This window comes from Gavialis gangeticus, unplaced genomic scaffold (assembly GCF_001723915.1).
Source record: "Gavialis gangeticus isolate Ggan-Ray unplaced genomic scaffold, GavGan_comp1, whole genome shotgun sequence".
NCBI classification, from domain to species: domain Eukaryota; kingdom Metazoa; phylum Chordata; order Crocodylia; family Gavialidae; genus Gavialis; species Gavialis gangeticus.
In genome coordinates this window covers 68,961,567-68,970,388 of record NW_017728993.1, presented here as the reverse complement: position 1 = coordinate 68,970,388, position 8,822 = coordinate 68,961,567, and the positions used below count along the sequence as shown (strand labels likewise).

Below are 8,822 nucleotides of genomic sequence, written 5' to 3'. Positions count from 1 at the left end.
TTCTTTATTTGACTCCTCTAGAGCTATAACTTTAGAGCCTCAGGTACAGAGGAGCTTGGGGCCTTTTGATGAGGATGGTGCTTGGCATGCTCATTCCTGAGAGAACAGGACTCGAGGAACTAGGGAATGCACCATTCCCTAGCTATTGGTGCTGCTTCACAGGGCTATGTAGCCATCTAGTTAGGTCTGGGACTTCTATACAGGCATTCTGTGGAAGGAGACTGTCAGGGAAGAAGAATGACATAGGTAAGTGACATCATTTCACCTATTTGTAGAGAAGGTCTTAAACAGTGCTGCTTATGTCAAAGCCACATATGCTAAACAAATATTGTTTCAGCCATCTTAAGGCAATCTCATCACCAGTATGAAGAGCTTGAAGGCCACCAGGTAGCATAGTAAATGGACATGAGTCAGCAGTGTGGGACGTGGTTTGAACTTGTCCACAAGGGCATTTGGTGTCAGTGCTATTGCTGGAGAAATTTATGGAAAGTCTGAGTGACTTTTTCCTCACTGTCATTTGTCTTCCTTTGGATCTAGTTATTTCCTTCTGCATTTTTAGGCTACTTCCCTTCCTAGTTCAAATGCACTTGCTATGCAGCAGTGGTGGGGCTGGAGGCACTGCCTGATATTTCTGTGTGGGGGAATGGAAAATTCTCCCTGGGCAAGTTGGGGGGGAAGGAAGAGGGGCAGAAGGGAAGGCCTCTTAGGGATATCTATATCGCTGTTCTTATAAACCCCCTACTGGGGATACTGCTGGTTTGACATAGGCTGAGCTTCTTGCTTGTTAATCAGGTACCAGTGAGGTTGAGGAGTTTCTCCCTTCCCTGCCATCCCTAGCAGGATGGAGCAGAGTCACTGCATGTATTTGAAATGAATGTGTCAGAGCTGATGGCTACATTCATATGCATGCTGTTCCCTTTTCTTCATATCCATGCTACATTCATGTCCATGCTGCCATGTTGTTCCCATTTGCCTCCCTGCAGGTTAAATTGACTTGCTGAAGTTGCAGAAGTGTTGAGCAGGTTTGCCTTGCAATAGACAAAAGTGAATGCTTACCTTGTGCCAGGAGATGGATCGATGCCTGGTGCTGACAGCAAGGCTCCATTGCAGAACAGCTGCAGTGTCCCAACAGGATCCATGGTCACAAAGCAATCAATACCTGGTAGTGGCAGAGAGCACAGTGACAAGAAGAGGAACTGCCTTGCAAAAGCAGCAGCAGGGTATGACCAACCCCAGTCAGTAATGGGAACCAAGCTGCTTGGTGCTGGCCCCTCACATTCATGTCAGCTGTCATAAAGGGTGCACCACACATACTGTCATCAGGCAAGGTGTATGGCTGCCTGGAATGCAGAGAATTCATTCAGACTCCAATATAGCAAAACAGGAAGCTCTTGCTCAAGTCTCACTGATTTTAATAGGACCTAAGCTGGCGCTTCAGTGCTTTCCTGACTTGGGGCCCTCAGCCTCCAACTGTGGATTGAGGCACCTTCGTTTCCATAGCAGAAATTGGTATGGGTGACTCTGAGCAGGCCATGGCTGTGATGGTAGGAATGGGTCAGGGCTGCTTTATGGCTTTTGGCACCTATGCAGTAGTGGTGCATTCAAGGGGTGCAAAGCAGAGAAGAGAGAGTCACAAAGGGTCCTGAACCCCCAGGAAGAGGCAAGAAGCAAAGGAGCTGGAATTGGGGTATGGTTAAGGCCCCGGATGACTGAGCAAGGGATCTTTAAAGAGAATTGACAGTTTCTTCTCTGAGAGCCAGGTAGCTCTGAGACTGCTGTTCCCAGGGGAAGGAGTTTAATTGTACTGTTGTTCCAATCCATTAGTGGTATATATTGCCTGGTCATGAGCACCCTGATAGGCAGCACATAGGCACCTGGTGTCACTGTGCAATGAGCATCAGTCCCTGGGTATAGGCATGGCATTGGTTGGAGCCTGACAGGAGTGCTGGATTGCAGGCTGGGGAATAAAATACCACAGTGGCCAGCTGGGACACTGACTGCTGTACCTTTTCAGCAATGCTGAGTGGGGGAAGTCCTCTCTGTTTGGCTGCTCTAACCTAGGAGGGAAGACATCAGAACAAGCCCACCTGCTGTGGGCAGACAGAGCTCTTCCCCCTTGCCTTCTGTGGCAACTGGCACCCAAGGGGAGGAAGGAGCAGAAAGAGCCTAGGCGGTTCCTTCTCCCTTCCAGCAAGCAGTGACAATGACTCCTGTCCTTCTACCATCCCCTGCTTTCCACCACCCTGGCAGGGAAGGAGGAGAAAGGGATGGCCTCCTGCATCTCACCAGACGTTAGATAGGTATGAAGAGCCCATGGATCTAAAAAAAGAACTTTGTCTCCTCTACTTGCAAGATTGGCTCTGGGGGAGGATGAGTGCAATGGCATGGTCACAGCCCACCTCTCACAGTGTAGCTTGTGCTGGTGGCTCCAGGTCCCTGTACCTGGCTGCCTGTGTCCCCCACAGCTGGAGCCCTGAGCTGTTATGGGGCACCCAAGGTGAAGCAGGGAGCAACTCAAGAAGGAGGGATCCACCCCCTGCTCCTGTCACCACAGGACCTGGGGATGGGAGAAGCCCTAGGACTGCTCCTGCCCTAATCCAGCTGGGAGCTTTCGTGGTAGCAGGCAGGTCCCTGCTCCCTTCCACCTCACAGCATTTCCTTCACCAGCTAGAGGGCTCCAGTTGCAAAGAGTGACTATGTGGAGAGCTGGACTGGGCTGGGGATGGCTACTGCCCTACCCACCAGGCGGGGGGGAGGAGGGGAGGAGTGCAGCCAACCCTGCAGTGCCAGTGACATCTCCTGCACCCCCCTTTCAAATTCCTAGATCTGCCCTATGTCTGCTTGCTAGCTTAGGGCCAGGGTTACTCAAATGGAGTTGAGCTGCTGTTACTGTCCCTTGTCAGTGTTTTTTACATACAGAGGCACCAAGATGGCTTCCATGTCTGTAGCTTTGGCCCTCACAGTACCTCTGTGAAAGAGGTTAATTATTATTCCCGTTATAGAGAAGGGACAGAATAACTGGCTTGCCCCCAGTGACGCAGGGGGCCTATGGCAGAGCTGGGAACTGAGTGCAGCACCAGACTTGGGACCAAGGAGAACTTTACCATAAGGTCAAGCGTTCTGCATTATTATATTATGGATATTGTCAGGAAGAGGAGGTGCGCCCTACCAGGTGAGCAACAGAATAGCATATTAAAGTAGAATGTGGATTAACCAGATGAAAGCAGGGGAGGTGTTAATAGAGTAGCTTCTTTCCTCCCCATCTCCAGCAGAGAATAAACTGAGGTCCTGGTTTTCTGTGCTACTGTCAGAGGACTCACTTAATAGCAAGAAGATAAAAAGAGGCAAGTACAGGCATCCTGCTGAGATGCAAAAATGAAATGTGTTAATTATTCCAGCCTGGCTCTGATCCTCTGATAGGAACCCAGGGAAGGCAGCCTGTCTCAGGGAGGAGGAGTGAACTCAAGCACTGTGGCATGTGGCTAACAGTAAGTAAGTTCAAGAATCCGTGCCCAGATTGGTTGCCTTTTTCATAGTTCATTGAAGTGATTTGACTGCAATCTGGGCTAAGGTGAGAGAAGAGCTGATGTCTGCTCCTGGGGTATTTGCTGCGGGGTTGGCATGCACTGAAATATCATGACCTTCCCTATAGAGGAATGGGTTGGGCTTCTGGGAGTGAGGTTGTGACTTGATCTAACTCTAAGGCTCCTGTAATCCCCAGACAGAGGGAGGCTGTCAGAACCTGGAGGCAGGCTGATGGGGCAGGGGGCAGTGAGAGTGGCACCTGCTCCCATCAGGGTTGGACAGGGTGGCACATGCAGGGAGTTGGCAATAGTGGCCTGAAGAGGGGAGCAAGGGAGGGCTTCAGCCTCACCTCGCCTACATGTGGCTGGTTGCATGTCAGGCCCTGGAGGAGCTCCACAGTGGCTGTAGGGCACCAGAGCCCCCATGCCAGCACTCGGTGGCCACTTATTGCAAACTTCTGCTCCCTCCACTTTGGCTCCATAGGGCTGCAGCTGGCAGTCCCTGCCACAGGCAGACACCCTGGCCAGCTCCCCAGCCTGTTGGACAGGGCTCCTCTGTAGCAGGGCAGCAATTCCAGTGACTTGGGGAGGTGGGGGACCAGGGGAGGTTACTTAGGGGGATGTTGTGGGGAGGCACCAAAATACAAGTTTGCTCAGGGCACCATTTTCCCTAAAGCTGGCTCTGCTTCCAGGTTTCCTGTTTGGGGACTGGATTCCTCATTGTATTGCATGGGGATAGCACCAATGCATTTTCATTCCCCTGGATATCAATCCATCTCCCCAGCAAGTCTAGGTAGACTGCAGGGTAGTGGTAGTCTTTCTGGGGCTTAAACTGAAAGAACTAGAAGCAACAGGGACTGAATTCATCCTTGCATAACTCTCATTTTCCTTTACTTCAGGAATGGATTTGGCTCGCACAGCCCAGCTCGGGGGAGTTTTGGCCTGAGAGGACATCTAGCTGGTGCTGGATGAGTGCGATTTGTCTTGGCTGAACAGGTAATTGGTAAGGGAAGCATTGAGCCCAGAAATGCTTTCCCCCACAGTGAGTGGCTAGTCACAAGTTGGGTGCCAAGGTCCCACTGCTACTAGGTGAGATTCATTGGGCAGGGAGCTGAGCATGTATGTGAAAGACAAAAAAACCCAGCAAAGCTGCAAAAACCATGGACCAAATACTGCACACCTGGATGGACAAACTGTCTGGCCTGCTTTATATTGGTATCTGTTGTCATGAGCTTTAGCCCATGAAAGCTTGGACTATATATATAATATGGTGGTGTAAAGCAGGCAACACAGAGTTTGCTTGTAGACAGGGGCAGATCCAGGATTTCCCAAAGAGGGGTGGCAGGAGCAGCAACCCATACTCCAGAGGTGGCTGCACCCCCTGCTTCTGGCCTCCTCCACCCACACCACCCCATAAAGTCCCTGAAGCAGGCGAAAATCCCACCTGCCTTTCCCTTCTCATGGTTCTTATGGTGCACTGGCTTCCAAAAGGGGGAGTCCAGTTGTGCCACGGCACCCACCCTGGATCCATCCCTTTCTGTAGATATCTATCAACTTTGGTTAGTCTGTAAGGTGCAAATCTACCCTGCTTTCTGCTTCACACAGCCAAAAAAAAATGGCCTAACAGTTGAGAGCTTCTGTTTAAATCCTGAAGGCTGGCTCAGTTCCCTAGTCAGTAGTTATTCACAAACATTCTCCATAAGCAGGTTTGGGGGAAGAGCTCTCATACTGCCTATGGACCTGTGTGGAATGGCTGGACAGATGCCACAACCTCTATGTCTAATAGCAGCTATATCAAGAGCACGGGCAACTATTACCATAACAGACGCTGCAGTGCTGGGCATGCTTCCTGCCCGCTCTGGAGAGTAGATTTCCTCCCTGCAATGAATATTTGATGAAGGTACAAACTTGTTAAATAGATAAGTTATGTTTTAATATAATGCTAGTCAGGCCTGTGAAAGCAATACATTCATTAAATAAATAATATATGCCACCCGCTAGCATACATCGCTGCCCAGCGCTGTCTGCCACTCTTAAACAAATGCCTCTTCTGAAGACCAACCTGTTTAGGAAGCAGATTTACTGTACAGTAAACAGTGAGGAAATTAATAGGTTTCTGTTTCGTTTTATTAATAATACATAGCCTCTGGTTTTGTGGAAGATGAGCAAAATCCCCACCCACTGCTCTGCAGTTGGGGCTTCTTCGTGAATAAGCAAGACAAATGTTGAACATGATCACTGTGGCTTGGTGAGACTGACTAACTCTGACCCTATGTCACTCATCAGGGCCTCCCATCCTAATTATTTCTTTGTACTGCAGCAGCATCTGGAGGTCCTAGCCACAGATCAGAGTCCCCAACCGCTCTGGGTACTGTATATGCACATGCCAGGAAGAGGATTCCTGCCCCAATGAGCTTACAGTCCAAGCATAAATCTGGTGTCAGTGAGGTGATGGTGGCTGGTGTGTTGCAGCACCCTCATCTACCCAGACAGGTACACAGTCACAGGTAGGGTGCGGGGTTGGAGGTTCTAGGACTACTGGAGGTCAGCATATTGCATTTCCTAGCAGTTGTTCTGGGTTTGGAGACATCAGAGTTGGGTTAGGATTCTCTAGGTAGCTCAGTGTCACTCTACAAGACAGTTTGCTCTTATTGCCCAGTGCGTTCAGCTAGTTTGCACTCAGCAACTCTCAGCCCCTCGTTAGAGATGAAGAATGACACTGCTGTAGAGGGTGCCAGCAAAGCCTACAGCCTGGGAGAGTCGGTCAGTTCACTGAAGTTAATGTTGCTACTGCAGAGGGAGACCTCCCACATTGCCCATCCCCAAGTTTGTGAATTGTGGTATTTGTACAGAGAAGAGCTATTTCCCAAGCCCTTATTTTCATAGATCCTCACATAGAGCTGATGCCCAGTTCAACCACAGGTATTGTCCTTGGCCAAATGAGACCTTTCTGTCCCGCTGTCTGTTTCTGTGATTTCCTGCATGTACTTCAAGGCAAAATCTACCTCCTTTTTCTCTTGCATTGGGCCCCACCTGAAGCTGTCCTGCCTAATGTTCTCTTCTCTTTCTGTAGGTGACTGCATTGAGATAAATCGCCTCCAGTGAAGCAGAGCCCGCCCAACCAGCTGGCACAGCATCCCAACATCATTAGCAGGCTGCTGTCCCTCAGGACAGGTTTTAATTATTTCTTGAATGGCTGCAGTCTTTCCTGTTTCTACCCCCACCCCCAAACAGCCTTGCCAGCTGGCCTGGCCTCTGCATTTATCATGTGTTCATTAGCCTGACCTTCACTGTTGAACAAGACACAAATGCTTTTGGGGAATGAGGTGGGGCAGGGGACTGAGGTAGATTTCAATGTGAATTATGAACACATGGGTAAGGGGATAGATGTGTACCCAGTCCAGTGTACTAAATATCTAGCTTTCTTTAAAATAAGATCCTCTGTATGGGAAGGGGATGTGGCAACAGTGGAAAAGGTGTGCTCCTACTGCAGTGAAGGGGTGAGTTCAAGTCCTGCCCTGGTCTCAAGCCAAAGTCTGCCACAAGTTAACCTGGGTGCAAAAGGCACCTGATCATTCAAACAGGGGAGCTGACACTAGCCACATTGCTTCCTTGGGTGCCATTGGCTACAGAAACTGGGTGTTTTAGCCACACTACCCCTGTGTGCTGTCAGGATCAGGTACTTTGAACTTGATATATGTGCGTGTGTGTGTGAGGAGCCTACTGAGCTCAGGATCAGGATACAAACATGAAGATGCCAGAGGCAGAATTTTAGTTGGACGTTAGTGAGGTGTAACTCAGGGAAAGCTAGAAGCTGATGCCCCGTGATGTATTACTGTTATGGATAGGACTTCACAGGCTTCTGTAGATTTTTCCATCCCAGATTCTCAAAGCATTTGTCTCACTACTGAATTAAGACTCATAATGCCGTGGTGTGATAAGGATATATTATTATCATCACCTTCCCTTTTTATAAATGGGGAAACTGAGGCATGGAGGTGATAGGTAACTTGCCCGAGGCCACCCAGCAATATCAGTGGCAGAAATTGGACTAAACCCCAGGATTTCTGTCTTCTAGTTCCTGGCTTTAGTGCATTAGAACAGTATTTGCTGACTGGAGAAGAGTGAGAGAGGAAGCAGAGGTTTCAGACTTGGCTTTTCAAAGTTACCTAGATGGCAGAATATCTTTGAGGATCTGGCCTCAGTCTTGAAGAGCTCCTTGCTCAAGTAGCTCCCCCTCTTCAAACCTTTCCAGGGCATCTAGAGTTTTAAGGGCCTCCAAGTATGATCTCACATTAGTCCACATGGCAGAGGCCTGGGTCTGCAAAGCCCAAGAACCAGTTTCAGATTTGGCCTTTTAGTTGTCTATCAATTATTAATATAGCAGATATGCCTCACTAAGCAGTTGGCGTATCTTGGTGCTAGGTGCTGTGCATGGGCATATAACAAAAGGATGGGGCTCTATCTCATGGGTCTAAGATCACCTGAGTGCCTGTGGTTTATTACGGGGAGGAGAGAGCTAGCTTTGAATGTGGGGGTTGGAGCTCTCATTGCCTCAGACTGCCTCTGCCTTCAAGATCATATGCTCCTTCTAGAGCAGTCTTTCTTTGGAACAGTGGAACTCTTGGCCGCATGGCACAAGAATGAATGCTAACATCACAAATATAGAATTAAATGCCAAACTCATTTCTTTTGACTAACCTTTTGCCAGTAATCACATCAAATGCACACAAAGAAGTAAAAGTGATGGGTGGCACTTGAATACAATGGTGTTAGACACTAACTTGAGAACCTAGAAAAATAGGGAAGCTAGTTGAAATATTTTTTACAAGTTTTTTTTAAATTATTATTTTATTTTCCTTTTGAGGGAATGTAAATTTCTATGGGATTTTTCTCTTTGCTGAAAATTTCAGAAATAAATATTCTAAGGAATAAAAATTAATTCCTTGGCCAGCTGTACTAGGTGGGTAGAAATTGAAAGTATGGCTCTGTAGCATAAATATTAGGTGTGTGTGAACCGGGCCCTATTTGATTTGGATTCGGCCCGAATCAGGGACAGTGATTCGATTAATTGATTCAGATCACTGTCCCTGATCCGATTTGGTTGAATCCAGATCTGAAGATTCGATGCTGATTAGGGGAATCAGTGATTCGGACATAGTCACAGCTTTAAATGTTTTTTTTCCTACATATCTTGAGTTACCAGCGCAGCCTGTGAATGCTGCAATGCTGGGGCGGATGGAACGTTCCACAGTTGGTAGGGTAGGAAGGGACCTGAGCGGATCATCAAGTCCAACC

General features: G+C 48.4%; 1 long non-coding RNA gene across 1 annotated transcript; it reads left to right on the top strand.

Annotated features, from left to right (window-relative positions):
• Window positions 1-404: 404 nt before the first annotated feature.
• Window positions 405-8,604, top strand: LOC109287034. Its single transcript, XR_002094742.1, has 5 exons — window positions 405-1,220; window positions 3,421-3,488; window positions 4,424-4,520; window positions 5,231-5,424; window positions 6,598-8,604. It is a non-coding gene; the product is annotated as an uncharacterized LOC109287034 (long non-coding RNA).
• Window positions 8,605-8,822: the final 218 nt, after the last annotated feature.